Below are 18,452 nucleotides of genomic sequence, written 5' to 3'. Positions count from 1 at the left end.
AGGACTTCGCGAGCTGAAGCCCCTCCTCCGCCTTTCCCCCTAGGGGAGAAGGTAGGCGGCGGTACGTTGGAGATAACCCCTGCCTCCCTTTCCACGTTAGTTCTCCCAGATCCTGTCCAGTCTCCGCCCCCTAGAGGCGGCTGGGAAAACCCGGCCCGGAACACGGTGAAGATCCGCGCCCGAGTTATGGCCGGCTGGCTACAGTGCGCGTGCTCCGCAGGAGGGCGGGGCTGACCGGGTGGGCTGACTCGGGCTTCCGAGGGGGCGGAGGGAAGTGGAAGAATACACCAGTCCAGCCGAACTACTTTCGGGACAGTGTCACGTGGGGTGTGAGGGAGGCGGACGTCTCGGCTCCCCCTTCTCCGCTTCTCCCTTCCTCAGCTTGGGAGCGGTGTTCAGGGTCGGGGCATTGGCTGAGCTGAAGCACGTCGCTCCCGCCCCTTTCCCACCCGGGGGAGCGGGGAAAGGGTCCCTACGAAAAAGACGATACATTAACGTAGGCCTGCCCGGGAGAAGCAAGGGGCCCTTTTGTCTCTGGACCCAGCCGGCACACAGAAGGGGTTTAATAAATGCTTCTCGGTGGCTCCCTCTCTAGTAGAAGACAGGCAGGCGGGACGTGAAGCATCGGTCCAACCCCTTTTACAGATGAGGAAACCGAGGTTCCCTGAGATTGGGATTCGCCTAGGGTCCCCGGGCAGAGCCTGGACAACGGCCCGGGTCCTGGGACCAGCTGTCAGTCATGCGGGGCTTTCCTGGGGTCCCCTCTGACCCTCCCCGCGGCTCCCTCCCGGCGCACGAGGTGGGAAGGTGCTCCCTCGCGGGCAGCGGACCGCCCCTCCAAGCTCGCCGAGCTGCTGGTCAGTGCCCGGCCAGCTGGGACCCCCGGGAGGGCCGGCCCCACGATCGATGCTTCCCCGGTGCCTGCCTCTCGGGGTGCCCGGAGCGCGTGGTAGCTTTGTAAAAGTGTCGGCTTGTTCTGCCAAAGCCAGCGTGGCTCCGCGCGCCCTTCGCAGGGAGGGGGTCGCGCCGGGTGATTGCAGGAGCTCCAGCCCCCGCTGCCCATACGCCCCCCACCCCACGCCTTTGAAGGTGCCACATCTGGAGCCCAGGTCCACCCAGCCCGCATTGCTTTTTCCTCGAGAATATTTAGCAAAAGCGCATACACCCCCCTCCCCCCTCCCCTACTTCTGGGGGGGCGGACTCCGATTCTCCGTTTCCCCACAGCACTGACGCCTCCGAGTTCCTGCCTAGCTCACTGACCCAACAGTCCTCCCCTGGGGCGCGAGTTCTGAGGGCCCCCCTGGAAGTCACCTTGTTAGCGGCCCCCGGATGCTCTAAGGCCATTCTCCCTTCTCTTCTTAAGCTTTTTGTTTTCAAAACCTATGCAAGGATACTTTTCCAACACTGACCCTTGCAAACCTTGTGTTCCAAATTTCCCCCCCTTCCCTCACCCCCTCCCTTATGAGGCAAGTAATCCAATATATGTTAAAGATGTTAAAAGAGATGGTAAATCCACTATCTCCCTTCTCGAACAAAAGAACTGACTCCTAGCAAACATGGCGCCGTCAAGGGGGGCCTCTCTGGCAGGATTGTCTCTCCCCTGATGCCATCAGCAAAGGAGGCCAAGAGATCCCCAGAAGCACAGAGAGCTGGGCCGGACCCCCCCTTTGTGAAGATGCCCTTCGCTCTGGCTCCAGGACAATCCAAAATAAAAAATCAGGAACCCATCAGCCAATATCTATGGACATGCCCCTTGGTCTATGGCTCCATTTTATGCCATCAGGACTCTCCTACAAGGAGAAGCCCTCGGGGGAAACTCGGGGGCATCCTACCCAGGAGCCAGAGCCAAGCTACAGCTGCAAAGTAGTAACCCTAAAAGAAAAATTCATTTTAAAAATTACACTTTTATACTGTGCCAGCAACAAGGGTAATGATTGCTGTTCAATCGGGTCCGACCCCGTTTGGGGTTTTCTTGGCAGAGATGTAGAGCCCTTTGCCACTTCCTTCTCCAGCTCATTCTTCCAGAAGAGGAAGCTGAGGCAAATTTGGCTAAATGACTTGCCCGGGGTCACACAGCTAGGAAATGTCTGAGGTCTGAACTCAGGTCGTCCTGACTGGAGGCCTGGTGCTGTATCTGCTTCCCAGCTGCCCCACTGATAATAGCAGCTGATGCTTTTGCAGAACTTAATATGTGCTAAGCCCCAGGGAGGCCAAACTATAAAACAAGACAGTCTCTGGTCTCAGGGAGCTTATATTCTAAGAAAAAGAAGTAACACGTATGGGAGCGGGGAGGTCCGAGAGGGCTGTATTGGGCTAGAAAATCATCACCCAGATGGCATTGCTTCTTAAAGCATTCTAAAAAACATCATGATTCCTTGCTCTGTTGCTAGTCCTCTCCTCTTCCAATTGCCAGCAAATAAAGCAAAACCATTCAATCCAGCTTAGAAATTATAAAACAATATTCGATAGCAAAGAAGCTCATATTATAACCAAGAAATATTGTTATAAATGAGAAGGAGAAGAAATTTAATATTAATAAGAAAATAATCCTAAGAGCCCACATGGAGCAATTATTTTCTTCAGGATGACTCTAAAGGTTGGAAAGTGAAGATTTTCCCGTTTTGTAAAATGAGCAGGACCTGGCTAACTTTTAATCACGATTACCCCAACTTCCAGATGAGGGAACAAAAGTCAAAAGAATTAAGCAATTTGGCCCAAAGTCACCCAGTCAATCAGAACTTGAACCCAAGACTTCTGATCCATGTTCAGGGTTCTTTCCAGCATACCCCACTAAATGGGTCTTTTCTTCTAAGAAAAGGGAAGGGAATCTCCCAACATTAGCAAGATGGCAGGTAAGGCTGGGTAATGACCAAGTGGCTGTTTTGAAGTCATTTGATTTCCTGAATGATTCTGGAGAAGAGCTGGTGAAAAGCAGGGCTGTGTGTCCAACACAGTATGAGGCAGGTTCTGGATCCTAGGGGAGATCCTGAACGATTTTTGGTGTGCCCAATAAGCCAGGGCTCTTTCCATTCCCACCATTGCTTTTCAGGGCCCTGACCTTGTTCCTTGGTTCCATGTCACTGTCCTGCCCAGCAGAGATGTATATGTCACATGCTGAGACTGTTAAAAATCAAAATCTACCTTTAAAAAATTAAAAATATTTTGCTAAAAATTTACTAATGAACTTCAACGCAATTAAATTTGCTTAGTCATATTTACCTTGAGGTTTTTTTTTTTTTTTTGGTCAATTAAACAGTACGCATAAATTATATTTACTTTTTGTATAATTTTTAATACAAGGAAGTTAAGTCCAGGCAATCAGTGAGTTGATCCTATTAGGAATAAAATATTGCACAGATTATAGATACAATATCATAGCTACCTTTTTTGCTGGCATTGAAATTATTTTCAACATCCAAAGTATCCAGTAGCCCGAGGGTTCAATCAGAAGGTTAGAGAATAAGATCTCTTGCTGTCTTCTCTGATTATTCCTTGGGAGTTGGGAGAACAATTGAGAGAAAAGATGAGAGTTCTGGGAATACTGAGTGCTACATACACTACACACACACACACACACACACACACACACACACACACACACTACCTCCATATATGTATCTTAGTCTTTGTTTTTTCTTCCCTGGATTTTGGGAAGTGTTCTTTTGAGAGCCTAGAGAAGGGTATAACTGGGAGAATTATCAAAGCTAGCTGAGATCCCTTGGATAACCAGAGTACCCCATGGCAGCCAAGCCCAGGGAGAAGCCAGTGAAATAGCCGAGTAGCCTGTTAGCCCCAAGCCATAGATGAACCTGTCTGTCAAGACGCAGCACCCTAAAAACATCCAGCCCAGATGAACTAAGGAGCCACTTTCCTACGGACAATTCCTCACTCTGACTCGAACCAAGGTGAAAGGCGGCCTTCCTGGACCAGAAGCCCCACAGACTTCCCTATATATATCTACCTCACTGGGGTGGGATTTTAAATTCGGGTCCACTCTTCTGAGGACCCCTGGGTGTGCCGGGCAAGGGGAAAGAGTGCCCCCCCATTTGTGGGGATGTTTTCTATTATTCTTGCTGCTTCTCAATACATTCTCTTTGTAAAAACTACTCAGGCAGTATCCCTCTAAGGAGGAACACCAGTGGATGGAACCCCACAGAGAAAAGTGATCAGCTACTTCCTGGAGACCTAGCTCCTCACTGGGAGCTGGAGAGATTTCAATGGGAAGTAGGAGCTGGGGAGGGTTTTTCCTATGTTCTACATATGGTCTTCCAGCCCAGATGTCAAAGGCCTGAACTCCTCAATTCTGCTCAGAAACAACTGCAATTGTTTTTTTCAATTTTTATTTTATTCAATTTTATTCTATTCAATCAAACACATTTTATGACACATTACCAAGTATTGAGCTTGATGTAGCTACAAAAACAATAGTGGAACAGCTCCTGCCCTCAAGCAGCTTATGTTCTACGGAATTCTGGTAACTTTTAGCAGCTATATTTGTAATAAGATTAATATCCTATAAAGTCAGGGGGAAAGAGCTGACAAGTGTTGAATGTAGGTGAGAAAATCTAATTATAGCTGAATACTTTCTACTTTCTGCTGCCAAGTGACCTTTGGAGTGAACATCCCCTTCTCTTCTCCCACACACTGACCTTTCAAAAAGACGCCCCAATCAGTGATTTTCATTTGCAGCAATTCTCTCAACTTTTATCTCTTTCACTTATACTTCCCCACTTGACACTGATATGTTAAAATGCAATGGAAAATGTTTGAATTGACATAGAAATTAAATATTCTAAGGGCCCTGAATTTCTTATCCAGTTACACAATTGCCCAATCACTATTCCTAAAACCTCCTTTACTCATGCATCTTCAGTGGCTCCCTATTAACTATAGAATAAAATAGAGAATCCTCAGCCTGGATTTAGAATCTTTCACAATTTGGATTCTATTTCACTTGCCCTACCTGCTTTATGCTGCATCTCTCTGCATATTGTCCATCTCACTCAAACTGGCCTGCTGTTCCCCTTATATTCCATCTCCCACCTCCACACCTTTGTATAGATAGGTCTGCCATCCCCGGAATGCCCTCTTTCTGATCTCTCTCATAGAATCCAGAGCTTGCTTCAAACACACAGCCCAAATGTCACTTCCTAGTGGGGTCTTTCCTGATCTCCCCAGGTCCTCCTCCTGAAAAGATATTGTATTACTTCTGGGTACTTTGCATTTACAAATCTCTTGATTTGTAATAACCTTTTAATGAAGGTTATGCCCTGTGGCAGTTAGGACTCTGTTTCTGTATTCCTAGCACCAAAAGGGGTGCTAAGCATCCAGCAGGCGATTAACAAAATGTCTTTGAAGGCTGATGCTAAGGGAGATTGATATCCCCAAGCCTAGCAGACTCTCCTGGACTTCACCACCCTAATCTTAAATAGATTGAATTTCTAAGGCCCCTGCCATCTCTAATGCTGGCATCCTATGAAAGAAAAGGCCTTTTTGCTACCCATTTAATGCTAAATTCCCAGCCATTTTTTTAAAGCTTAATTTTCAAAACATGTGCGTGGATAATTTTTCAACATTAACCCTTGCAAAAAACTTGTGTCCCAGTTTCCTCCCTTTCCCTCATCTCCTCCCCTAGATCGCAAGTAATATAGGTTAAACATGGTAAAATATATGTGTTTTATACAATTATCTTGCTGCACAAGAAAAATCAAATCAAAAAGGAAAAAAAATTAAGAAAATGAAAGTGTTAGGATGCTTACAAGGTGCTATGTAAGTGGAATTGAGGAGACAGTGATTTAATCCTATAACAAATAATGGTTTCCTAGTGATAGGATTGGTGTGTATTCAGTGTGGAACATATGAGCAGCAGCTCTCAGGGCCAGAAAGGACAAGCCCCTTAGTTGTTTTCTGCCGCTGGGACAGATTCATTCCATCTTCCACCTTTGGGGTGGCTGGAGGCTCAAGCACAAACCTTTGGAAGTTGAGGAGATTCAGAGGCCAGAGACGGCAGTCGGGTGGAACTAAGGAAGACAGAGAAGGGGGGGCAGGCTCTCCTCCGCTTCTCCACTGAAACCAAGATCCCGAAGGCTCCAGAAAAACTAGCCGAGCCCCAAGTGAAGGAGATAGGACTTTGAAGGAGGCAATAAAGGATTTGGACTTTAACTCCTGGCTGCATTGGGGGTAATTATTGAACTGAAAGGAAGGCTGCCCCAGAGACCCCAAGAAACCTGCTCCCAGAGAATATTATATTTTAGAGAAGAATATTCCATGCAAGCAAACAACAAAAAGAATGAGAATGCTACGCTGTGAGCCACCCTCAGTTCCCACAGTCCTCTCCTTCCGTGTAGCTGAGTCTCTCCATCACTGAACAATTGGAACAAGCCTGAATCATGTCACTGTTGAAGAGAGCCACGTCCATCAGAATTGATCACTCTATAATCTTGTTTCCCTGAACAATGATCTCCTGGTTCTTCTCCTTTCACTCAGCATCAGTTCAACCATCTCTGAAATCATCCTCCAGCTATTCTTTAAAGTTTAACTCAAACGCCACCTCCTCCTTGAGGCCTTCTCTGATTGCATCCCCCCCGCCGGGTGTTAACCCCCTCCTTCCTTGAAGCACAGTAACGTCCCCCTCTCCCGCATCATGTAGCCCCCTGTTCGACCATAACCCCTAGGAGGGCAGGAGCCCAGGCGACCAGACTTGGATCACAGCCAGCTTTGGCCTTCGGAGCTCAGGAAATGATGCCTGGGCGACAGAATCCTGGGAGAAGAGAGGGGAGCATTCTGCAGGAACGGCAGGAAAAAAGGAAATAGGGATCCAGCGTCCCGCTGAATGAAAGAGCAGGTCAAAAACCCAGGGACGCAGTGCCACCTGCTGGAGAATGAGGTGTAGCCAGAACAACGCTCTGCCCCATTCTGCTGGAGGCTGAACAAGCACCTGCTGGGAGTCCGCCCTCCTGCCCCTCTCCCCCACTCCCATGGACCAACAGGCCCCGCAGCAGCTCCCTCTGGTCCTACGTCGGGGGAAGGGGAGTCTGGGAACTCCTGTGGTGGGACTGGGAGAAGCCGTGCCCTCTCTGAGCCCCTTCCTTCCTCTGTAAATTTGAATTTATCTAAATATTCGTGTATAAATAAAAATTAAAATATATAATTTTATGTCAAATTGAAGCTATTCAGAGCGGCACTCTGAGGGGGAACAAACAGAAGCCAAATAGGCAACTAAGGAAGGGACGAGCCCCTGAAGGAGCCCGCGGGTGCAAGGAACGGCCCGGTAACTCAGAAAGGGTCGGAGTAAGTCCCACAGAGGAAGTCTGGTCTCAGCAAATGCTCCGGTGCGTGAAGCAGTTACGACAAAACTACATCCGCACAGCATGGGAAGGCAGCCTGATGATCATCATCTTACTCCAGCGCAGCAGATACTACCTCCTTCTCTGTAGAGAGGCGGGGGTCTCCGGGTCCTAATGGCGCAGGCTCTGTTGATGCACTTTGTCAATGACTTTGTCAAAGAGGGAGGGGCATGTAACAGGAAATGACTGCTATAGACACCAAAGGCATCCAACTTTCAAAAAATGAAAATTAAAAGGGATTTATAGGATCATCGACTGACCATGGAAAGGAACATTAGAGAAACTTGACATTAATCTTTCCCTCGTTTTTCAGATGAGGAAACTGAGGCTGGAAGAAAGTCAAGTGATTTTCCCAGAGTTGCTGTGAGCAAAGATAGGGCAGGGGATCAGTGTATGGGCAGGCTCTTGTTGCTCTTTGATCTGTTCCACTGGACTAACTCTAGCTTAGAGAGGGCATATATTCCAAGGAAAATTAAAAGGGATGTATAGGATCCTCAACTGACCGTGGAAAGGAACATTAGAGATGCTCAAGATTAATCCCTCCCTCACTTTTCTGATAAGGAAACCAAGGCTGGAGGGAAGCCAAGTGGTTTTCGCAGTCACTGTGAGCAAAGATAGGGCAGGGGATCAGTGTATGGGCAGGTTCTTGTTGCTCTTTGGTTTGCTCCACAAGGACTAACCTAGCTTACGAGGGCATGCATTCCAAGGGGAGCGCTCGTTCCCATGGGGAGCGGCGTTACCTGGACCGGGCCCGGCCACGGAGACCTTTGGATGGGCGGATGCCCCACTGTCGTATCAGTTAGAAACAGAACTCCTTCCCTCCCCTCAGAATACTCTGGCCTTTCGTGTTCTTGGTGCCATTTACAAAGGACCACGGCACCTTTCCATAAACTATTTTGTGTAACAACCAGAGTGGATGTCCTCTGGACCCTCCTTCCCCCATCAGAAGACAGCTCTGACTTAGCGACAGGCCTGGGCCAGCCGGGAATGGGTTCAGAACAGTTCCAGGGGAGACTGGGGCTTCCTCCTGTCTCCTACCATTGTCTCCGGCGTACTTGGATGTACACGTCCCCCTGCTCGTTCTGGGCCAATCGGACCGGTTTTGATGCACACATTTGGGGGGTCAGATCCGTGGTTTCATGGGTGAAGGGAACTCCTGGTGGGTAAATTCCCTCTACCAATGCAAATTAGCAACTGTCTTGCAGCTTTCAGTCCTGGATTGATGCCTGGGCCTCAGGAGGTTATGTGATGACTGTGTCAGAGGTGGGCACGAAGAAAGGCAGTTTGGAAAACTGGACAGAAAGTCTCTGTATTCATCTCTTTAAATGACTCCTTCTATCCAAACGGCTCCATCTCTTTAAATGGCACCTTCCTCACCTGTAAAAGGAAGTATTGGTAATAAAACAGCCAAGCAAAGAACATTGAATCGCATCTGTTGGTACAGACTTTTGGAGAAAGATTGCAGCTGAGGTCCCCTGGAAGGAAAAAGAGTAGCAACTGTTGTGGTGCATCATCAAGCTGGTCACGGGCTTGTTACCAAGACAGCAGTCCAGCCAGCCATTGAAAGGGCCTAGATTCAAGTCCCGCTTCTCTGTCCACATGACCTTTGGAAAAGTCACTGCCGTGAGCCTCAGCCAAGCCGGAAGGCCTTGAAGGTCCCTTCTGCTCTGTGATTCTCAGTGAATTGAATGTCACAGATTTGGAGTTGCAAAGGGTTTTAGGTCCAGTGGCTAATTTGATCCAAGTCAGCCAGGTAGTGAGAAGCAGAGCTGGGCTTTGCTGCAAGAGCCTTCTCAGGCTCCAAATCTAGCCCTCCTTGTTCTGTACCAGGCTGCCTCCCTAAGGACTTACTTATTTGTAGAGTAAGGTTCAGGCCCAGGGAAGCGCTGAGAGCTTGGCAAGAGGGCGGCTGCCCTGACGGGACCCTCCAAAAGTCTCCCTCGCGCGGTTGTGCGTCTGTTTATTCTCCTCTGCACTTGTAGGAAAGCAATCTGGGAAATAATGTATCAGTCACATTTCCCCTGCTGGGCATCTCCTGGGATGGGCCTGCAATTGCAACTATCTCAGTGGTTGGAGTCAACGTTCCAGGACAAGAAAGTCTGCAACAATTTATTTTTAATTTTCTTTGCATGTATTTTTTAGAGTCCTAAACCTGCCTCATCACCTAACCCAGCATCACCCTTATCCACATCATCTTCTAAACCATTCACAGTTATAGTGTCAGATTTGAGAGCCCCCATCCCTCTCGAGCTATTCTTCCTTTCAGCATGACAGACCATATCACACTTATCATTTCTCTGAGCTTTTAAAAAACCCACTATTCACAGCACAACTCATTGGCAGCAAAGGTTCTCATCGCTTCCATTTTCAGCCCTGTTCTTCTTGTTAGTTAAGAATCACATTCAGAGAAGCAGTTCCCCTTGTTTATGTCTTTGCCTCCAAGAATTGAAACTCCTAGTACCTTTGTTATCTGTCCAGTCACTCTCTAACTCTGTCACTTGCAGTCTGGGTAACCTGAACAAGACTCTACTTCTCTGGCCCTGAGTTTCCTCCCCTGTAAAAGGAAGGAACAGGCCTCAGGCCTTAAGTCAGTTCTAAATCTGTGAGCTTATGAGATAAAGTAAGAGTTTATCAGCTGTAATTTCCCTTAAATAAAGTCAACATAATATGCAGTAGGGAAATATTAGAAACATTCCCATTAAAAAAAAGGATAAATCAAGGGTGTTTAGTCTAGATTGTTATAGTATAGTTAAAGCATTAAAAATTCTAGTGTGATACTTATAATAAGATAGGATAAAGATAGTAAAGATATTAAATTATAAATTAAGAGGTCAAAATATCATAGAAAATCCAACCTTGGCCACAAGATCCAAAATTAATGGAAACACTGAATTACTTCAACATTTGCAGAATACTAAATAGTGAATTCTTATTTTCTTGAATAAAGAACAAGAAAACAACAAAAAGAAACACTTCAAAATGAGAAAAGCAATCACATAATCAGGAATTAATGTACCTAGCAATATACAGGCCCAGTAAAAGGTCATGTATCCAACTAAAATCAACAAAATAAAGCACATAATTTAGAAGTTTGAAGAGACTTCAGAGGACACCTTAAAAGTGGCTATCTAGCCTCTGCCTTGAAGATCTCCATTGAGGGAGATTACTTCCCAAAACAGCCCCTTTCACTTGGGAGCAGTACTCATTGTTAGATTTGTTTCCCCTGACATTAAATTTAAATTGGTTCCTTTGAAATTTTCCCCATTTTTCCTTCGTTCTGCCTGCTAGGACCAAACAGAACGAGTCTGAGCCTTCATCCTTCTGGCCATTTTTCAGATACTTGAACAAAGTTATCATTTCCCTTTCCATTTTTTCCCCTAAGTTATATTTCCCTAGCATATGGCAAATATGCTGTTTATAGAGAGATTTGTCCATTTTAAGACTAAGGCTGATTTATTGATACTATTATTTACTTGAATAAAGTTATTTCCCTCTCCTCCATTTTCCCCCTTAAGTTATACTTCCTAGTATCAATAGGTACTCATATGGCAAATACGCTGTTTGTAGAGAGATTTGCCAATTTTAAGGCTAAGGCTGATTTATTGATCTTATTTATTCATTCACCTATTTTTTTAAACTTTTGTTTTCACTGGCATAGGGAATTCCCAGTGAAGAAATGCCCTCTCCCTCTGCAGATGAATAATAATTGTGCAATGTGCAGCCTTAGATACCTGCCTGAGAAAATGGATGGCTTAGGGACAGCGTAGATATATGTCAAAGGGAAGATTTAAACCAAGTCTTACCCTTTCCAATCCGTCACACTAACTCATCCTTATCGTTATCACATGGCATGACCTCAATGATCCTCACTGTCTTGTTTATTCTTCTCTTATCCATTTGTTTCCTAAAAATTTCTTGAGCAAAATATTCCACCTGTATTCTGATGGTGCAGGATAGACATAAGGGTGATCACCGTGCTATTTCTAGAAACTACATCAATACAGCCCAAGATTGCATTGCTTTTTTTTTTTTAACTTGCTGTTTCTTATTGTTAAAAACACAGTGTGGAGTTTTTAGATCATGAAAATTTTCATTTCCTTTTCAAAAAGATCGCCGGCTCTTCTACCTCATACTTGTAAAATCATTTTTTAATTCGAATGTAAAACTTAACATTTATCCTCATATGTTATATATATTTTTGGATTCAGCCTAATGTGCCCATCAAGATCATTGTGGACCCACACTCTTTCTTCAGTGTGCTGACCATCCATGTCTAGCTAGGTGATGGGGTACATACAGCTGCTAGATCTACAGATGAGGAAACCGAGGCAGCAGAGTGTCTGAGACAGGATTTGAACTCGTTTTTCTGACTCCAGGACCAGTGCTCTTTGTGCACCTTCTAGCATCATTCTACCTTCACATAGATTCTTTCAATAGGCCCCTAAGCCGGGTCCCCAGCTTGAGATGCTCGGGGAGACAGCCTGGACCCCGCCTTTAAAGCAGTTTTACCTTGTCACTGTCCCTTCCTTCCTCAGTAAACTTTGACGGCTCGCTATTATTTTTAAGATCAAACACCAATTCCTGCGTGTGACGGGCTGAGCATTTATCTCTTGCTGAACGCCCCATGGCCTACGTCGCTAAGAGTCACATGCTCAAATTCCCAGCTTCCCCTGGACACGGAGTGTGATCAGGGCAAGGCACCTGAGCCCTTCGTTCATAAAAAAGCAGGGCTCCTCTCCTAGAGGATCTCGGGAGGTTCCGGTGAGCTCATGTTGCAGAGCCCCTGGGAGACGGCCCTTATTGCCGGTTCCAGGTGGAGCGAGCAAAGGCTTGGGATTTGTGGGTCTGCTCCAAGGGGGAAGGTCCCCCACCTGCTGACACGAGCATCTAGCAGGATCCTCCAGGTAAAACAGGAGCAGTAATTAAACCTCCCGACCTCTCTCGGGCCTTCTCCCACGGGCACCGTGCTCTGGGCACATTCTCATCGACATCATCGGCAAGACTGGGAAAGCTCCGGCCGGGGCTGGGGGCAATGGGCCGTCGAGGCAGGAGGGCGGGACGGACAAGGTCGGACAAGGCCGGACAAGGCCGGACAAGGCCAGATGTCTTGGTCTCCCTTCAGAGACACAGAGCCAACCTTCAAGCCCCATGTGTTAGAATTCTTACAAGGTGCTATTCTCTCACAATAGAGACAATAGTTCTCTAAGTTAGCACGGTTCCGTGTGATTGATCTGATCCTACAAGGAGATGTCATGGGCCAGAACTTGAAATTGAGGAGACAATGGTTAAATTTAGTTTAGCACTGATTTAATCCTACAACAAATACTGGTTTCCTAGTGCTAGAATGATTGGAGTGTACTCGGTGCACAGCATATAAGCAAGAAGCTCTCAGGGCCAGACACAGAAGCCCACTAGAAGAAGCTCTCGGAGCCTCTGCCAGGATTCAGTCGAGGAGCTTCACAAGCCAAAGAAGGCAGCTTCAGCTCTGGGAACCAAGATACACAGGCCTCTGAGAAAAACTAGCTGAGTCCCGAGGGAGGAGATAAGACTTGGAAAGACACAATAAAGGATTAGGACTTTGACTCCTGGCTGCATTTGGGTGATTATACTGAACTGAAATGAAGGCTGCTCCCAGAAGCCCCCCAAGAAACCAGCTCCCAGAGAAGATTATATTTTAGAGAACATTACACTACACACAGCCACATGTAGCTCTCCATGTCTGCTGTCTGGACAACCCTCTGAGACCACAGGCTGCCCAGAAGGGTCAATGGGCATGGAGGGGGGTGGTTCTGCATCTAGGAAGTGCCCATCTTAGTGAAGTCTCAGGTCCCGTCTCCCCCTTTTCCTCGCGATTGGACCTCGGTTCTCACCCATGGATAATTTCTCTTTCCAAGCACACCTTCCTGACAGAGCGGGGGGGGGGGGGGGGGGGGGATCCTGCAGCCCCTTCGGCTGGGGATTCCCATGATACATCAGTAAAATGGCATCTCTCTGACGAGTGCACGAGACAGGGCCCCAGGCTTGTCACCTCTGGTGATACAGAGAAAATCCAGATCCTGAGACTGCAGAGTTGAGGACTAGACCTCGGACTTTGGGCAGCTCCTCTCGGAGCGGGCGCTGTCAGCGGCTCGGCCTAAGGAGGCTGCCTGGCATCCGGGGCCAAATGGTTCATTTCTATTCCGCAGTGGATGGGGAGAAAGGGACACAGAAACAGAAGCAGAGACAAAGAGACAGCGAGAGGGTAAAGGAAGCACAGAGAAAGATATCTGGGGATGGAGACAAGAGAGATACAGAGAAAAAAGAGAGAGAGAAAGAGAAAGAGACAGAGACAGAGACAGAGACAGAGACAGAGAGACAGAGAGAGAGAGAAAGACAGAAAAACAGAGAGAGACAGAGACAGACAGAGAAAAAAAGAGAGAGAGAGAGAGACAGAGAAAAAGAGAGAGAGAAAGAGATAGAGTGAGAGAAAAAGAAAGAAAGTGAAGAGAGAAAGAGTGGAGAGAATAAGAGAGAAAGAGTGAAATAGAAATAGAAACAGAGAGGGAGACAGAGAGAGAGAGAGAGACAGAGAGACAGAGACAGACAGAGAGAGATAGAGATAGAGAGAGAGAGAGAGAGAGAGAGAGAGAGAGACAGAGAGATCTTCTATTCCTTGCCTGCAAAAGCCACGTGGGGACTCTCAATGGGACCGGTCAGACTCACCCGGTTGTGCACGAGCTCTCTGGGGGGTTTCATTAGTTGCCACACAAGCAAACTGGAAGCAGGTCCCTGGTCCACAGGATGGACCCTTCATGAGGAGTCCCTGGGAGGGCCAGGAGTGGTGACTGCTAGTTGACCCCTTCCCTCAGGAGGCCCTTGCAGCTCAAGGACAAGGACACACAAGGGTCTGAGACTCCAGGGGCCTCTGCTCCAAACCCTTGTTGGATCAAGGGAACGAGGCCTTTCCTGGGGGAAGAAAGCCTCCAAACCACAGACCCCCCCAACAGTCATGCGAGTGAGTGCCAGGGTGCTGGCCCCCCCACCCCCGGCCCATGCTGGGGCTCCAAGGCCAAAGGAAAGACTGACTGCCCTCAGGCACCTCACACTCCCCAGAGATTCCCACCCATATAAAAGTGAGGGGGACACAAAGGCTTGGGCGGAGGGGGCCGAGGAAAGGCTTCCCCCAGGAAGTGGCTCAGTGCCTAAGGGACAGGGAGGAAGCAGGGGCTTCCAGGCCCTGGGGACAAAGGAGTTCTACATTCACTCTGTCTCTGGCACGGACTGACAGCAAGCGAACCCCAACGTAGCTGGGCCCAGATTACAAAAGGCGGGCAGCACCGGAAGAAGTAGGGAGCCACCGAAGCTTCCAGAGGGGGCGAAGGCCAGACTTGTGTTCTCAGAGGAGTCTGGGGCCTGCGGCAGCGGAGAGAGGGGGATGTTTCCTGAGCCGTTGGGGGAGTAGAGCAGAAGTCACGGGGTGACCGGTGATCGGGTGCGGGTGGAGGGACGAGGTATAAATGGACCGACCCCTCCAGACTGGACCCCCCGGAGGCTGGACCGGGCTTAATGCCGCCCTCTCTTACGGCGGGAGTCCCTTCGTGGAGCGCACCATCCTCCAAGCCAGAAGCGGCCCCCTCGGGGAGGCCGGCAGAGGGCCCAGTGACGTCAGCCCGGCCCCGGCTTCTCTTGGTCAGTCCCTGATATTGTGACATGGGCCGTGGATCACAGCCTCTCCTTCCCTCCCCCCCAGAGTTCTCTGCAGCCGGGGAGCCAGGCCTGGGCGATGTCACTTCCCCTCTGGACAAGTTAGTTCCCTGACATGTCGCCCCTAAAATGGAAAGATGATGGTGCCGGCAAAAGGCGTGAGCGCGCAGAGCAGTAGAGGGCCAGCCAAGAACCACCCCCCTGCCAGCTGCCCCAAGGTACCGTGCCCTTCCCGGGGGCTGAGCTGCCGGCCTTGGCCCGGACCCCCACCCCGCGCCCTCCCCCCTCCCCAGGGCCCGGGGGGGACCGAAAAGAACGGGGGAGGTGGAGTCCGAGGCCGGGAGTCTGACCAGGTCACTCGCTACGGGCCTAGGGGGCCCACAAGATGAGCGAGCGGGACTCCCTCCTGCAGGCGGGAATCTGGGGGAGACTCTTCCAGCCCCAGCACGGCCCCCCAGGCAGGGACTGTCTCTCTCCGCACCTCCCAAGGCTTTAGGGGCCCCCCAGCCCCTTGTGACCCGAGCACGCTCCTCCAGCGGGGTCCTAAGGTCCGGGGCACCGCGTGAGCCCTGCAGAATCCCGCCCCGGGACCACTGCTCTGGTCTTCCTGGGCGTCCCCCCATCTGGAACTCCCCCTCTAACCCCGGGCCTTGCCACCTCTCTATCCAAAGGCTTAAATCCACCGACGTCCCAATGTGTGCCTCCTACCCCAAGAGCAAACCCCTCTTTAGGCCCCTGGCCCTTTGGCCGGCCTGCGAGGGGCCCCTTTTCTTGCCGGCCGCCCCATCGTGGGCTCGCTCTGTCTCAGCCACAATGGTTCCTTTTGTTTTAGCCAAGTTCCAAAAGCCAGAAGTGGCCCCCACCCAAGTACCCGGGGCCTTTGGGCCAGACTTTAAGAGGGAAAAATCTCTCTTCCAAGCTAAGTTGTCATCCTGTTCCACCTGCATTGATTCCAGCGTGTACAGCACGGAGTCAGGGACACAGGCTGGCGGGGGGAGCACAAAACCTAGATAAAATGGGGTCCCCGACTTCATGCAGCTTCCAGTCTAGTAGGACAGAGGGTCTCACAGTCGTATGAATCGATACGCCAGTGTTTAAAATAAATATTCTGTGAAATCTCTGTATCTCTGTCGTTTCTGAACAGGCCATCTTCCCCTGCCCCGCCAAGAGGCCTCCCTAATAACAAGCACCAAAAAAGACAGTTCAGGTAAATAGATGAACCCCCGGCCATGGCTGAGAGGGTGGGCCTCCTTCTGCGGCCCCCGGCTCTCGGTGGGAAGGGGGAGCGCCATTTCCCATCAGTCCTTTGGGGTGAAACCAAGAACTGTCCCACCATATGCCTAATAATGCAGTTGGGCAGCAACGTCTTCCTCCTTCAGTTCTTCTAAAACTAAATTCCAACTGAGAACAGATTTCATTTTTATATCGTGTCATCGGGGAGGTGCCGAACTACTTAATTACTTCTTTATCCTCCACTGCCAACATTGGCTGGAACCAGCAGGGCCACAAGTGCCCACAGCCAACCTAGGGCACAGCCCGTGAGGGACTGTAATCTCCTTAAGGGCAGGGGCTGTTTCGCTTTTCTTTATATTCCCAGTGCCCAGTACTGGGCATACAGCAGGCACTTAATATTTGTTGAATTGATTTGAGGAGAGAGAAGGAAAAGAGAGAGGACTGAAGGGAAAAGACAAGGAGAGAAAGCAGGGAGTGAGGAGAAGGGGAGGGAGGGAAGAAGGTCACCCACCTCTTTGTCTTGGGTCCCAGTCTGACCAAAGGGAACGGGGTCATTGGACCATGTCCTGAGAAATCACGAAGGAGACAAAACAAATAGGAAGAAAGAATGGGAAAAGGGAAAAAGAAAAGGGGTCCATCTTGGGAAGGTTGTCGAGGGTCCTAAGAAATCACTGGGCGACCACGGGCAGTGGTCCCTCGTTCTAGAGTCCCGGGCCCTCCCCAACAATCACTCAGTTCTATTCTAGTTCCATTCCGATGGAAGCTCCTTTTCTTTCCTAGATAGCTGGGTTTTGGTCCAGAACAGTGACTTCATCAACATGGCGGCATTCCCACTGTAGAAACTTCTTACACTAATGTACACTGGCCACTCATCTATATCTCTGGGAGCTGTCGGGGGCACTGAAAGGCTAAGTCACTTGCCCCTGCTCACACAGCTCTTTAGTGTCAGGCCTTGAACTCAAGTTTTCCTTACTCTAAGAATGGTCCTTCATCCAGCTCTGATACATTTTTCTTCTTCAGTGATTATTAAGAATCCATAACATTAAAATGACTTCCAGCAGATTGCTTTTCAAAGTTATTAGTGACAGAATTGTTAACATGATCATAGTTCTACAGAGCAAAAGAACCTCAGAAGTCTTATAGTCCAACCCTCTCCTTAGACAGGTGAGGAAAGAACTTCCAAAGAGATGAAGTGATTTGCCCAAAGTAAAGCAGGGAATAAGTGGCAGGAACAGGATTTGCACTCAGACCCAGTGACTCCAAATTCAGCACTTACTACACAAACTCAAACTACAAGTCTTGTAGGAGTCCAATGAGACAACATCGGTAAATCACTTTGTATAGTGCTCCCTCCTCCAGGGGACGATTCTACCAAATCGCTTTGTATAGTGCTCCCTCTACCAGGGGGCGACTCTACAAATCGCTTTCTATAGTGCTCCCTCTACCAGGGGACGACTCTACAAATCGCTTTGTATAGTGCTCCCTCTATTGGGGATGACTCTACCAAATCACTTTGTATAGTGCTCCCTCTACCAGGGGACGACTCTACAAATCGCTTTCTATAGTGCTCCCTCTACCAGGGGATGACTCTACAAATCGCTTTCTATAGTGCTCCCTCTACCAGGGGACGATTCTACAAATCGCTTTGTATAGTGCTCCCTCTATTGGGGATGACTCTACAAATCGCTTTGTATAGTGCTCCCTCTCTATCGGGGATGACTCTGCCGAATCACTTTCTATAGTGCTCCCTCTATGGGGGACGACTCTACCAGACTATTCCTGAATCCACAGCAGCTTCGGAAGCTGCTGCTACAAGGTCCTAGGGGACAAAAGTCCTTGTTAAGGAGCTCCCACTGGTATGTTCCCAATAACAATTACATACTAACTTTAATAAAAATATCTATACAGCAAGCGTAAGATGAGTGATTGGTATAAAACATCCCTTTGGTACAGAGCGAATACACATGAGGTCCCTGGGGAAAGTGGGTTCAGATGCAGAATAGAATGGCAGTAACCTGGAAGTGCCTCCCATTTCTGACCTTGTTGGAATCTTTACAAACTGCTGTTTCAGGTTCTGGCCCATTTCAGATTCTGGCCCAAAACATCTTCTTGTAAGATCAGATCAATAATCTATCAACTCTAATGAGTCAGCAGTTTGTAAAGATTCCAACATGACCCCGTGGCTTTTTC

The 18,452-nt window shown here is 48.7% G+C and overlaps 1 protein-coding gene across 1 annotated transcript in view; it reads left to right on the top strand.

The window, feature by feature from the left end:
- The first annotated feature begins 15,107 nt into the window (after positions 1–15,107).
- Positions 15,108–18,452, top strand: part of ATAD1 (ATPase family AAA domain containing 1) — a 49,239-nt gene continuing 45,894 nt past the window's right edge. The window contains exons 1-2 of the mRNA XM_051982648.1: positions 15,108–15,247; positions 16,174–16,236. The gene's annotated coding sequence lies outside the window, so the exon portion shown is untranslated. The remainder of the gene's footprint in view (positions 15,248–16,173; positions 16,237–18,452) is intronic.

This window comes from Antechinus flavipes, chromosome 2 (genome assembly GCF_016432865.1).
Source record: "Antechinus flavipes isolate AdamAnt ecotype Samford, QLD, Australia chromosome 2, AdamAnt_v2, whole genome shotgun sequence".
Classification (NCBI taxonomy): domain Eukaryota; kingdom Metazoa; phylum Chordata; class Mammalia; order Dasyuromorphia; family Dasyuridae; genus Antechinus; species Antechinus flavipes.
This window is presented reverse-complemented; position numbering and strand designations above follow the sequence as displayed.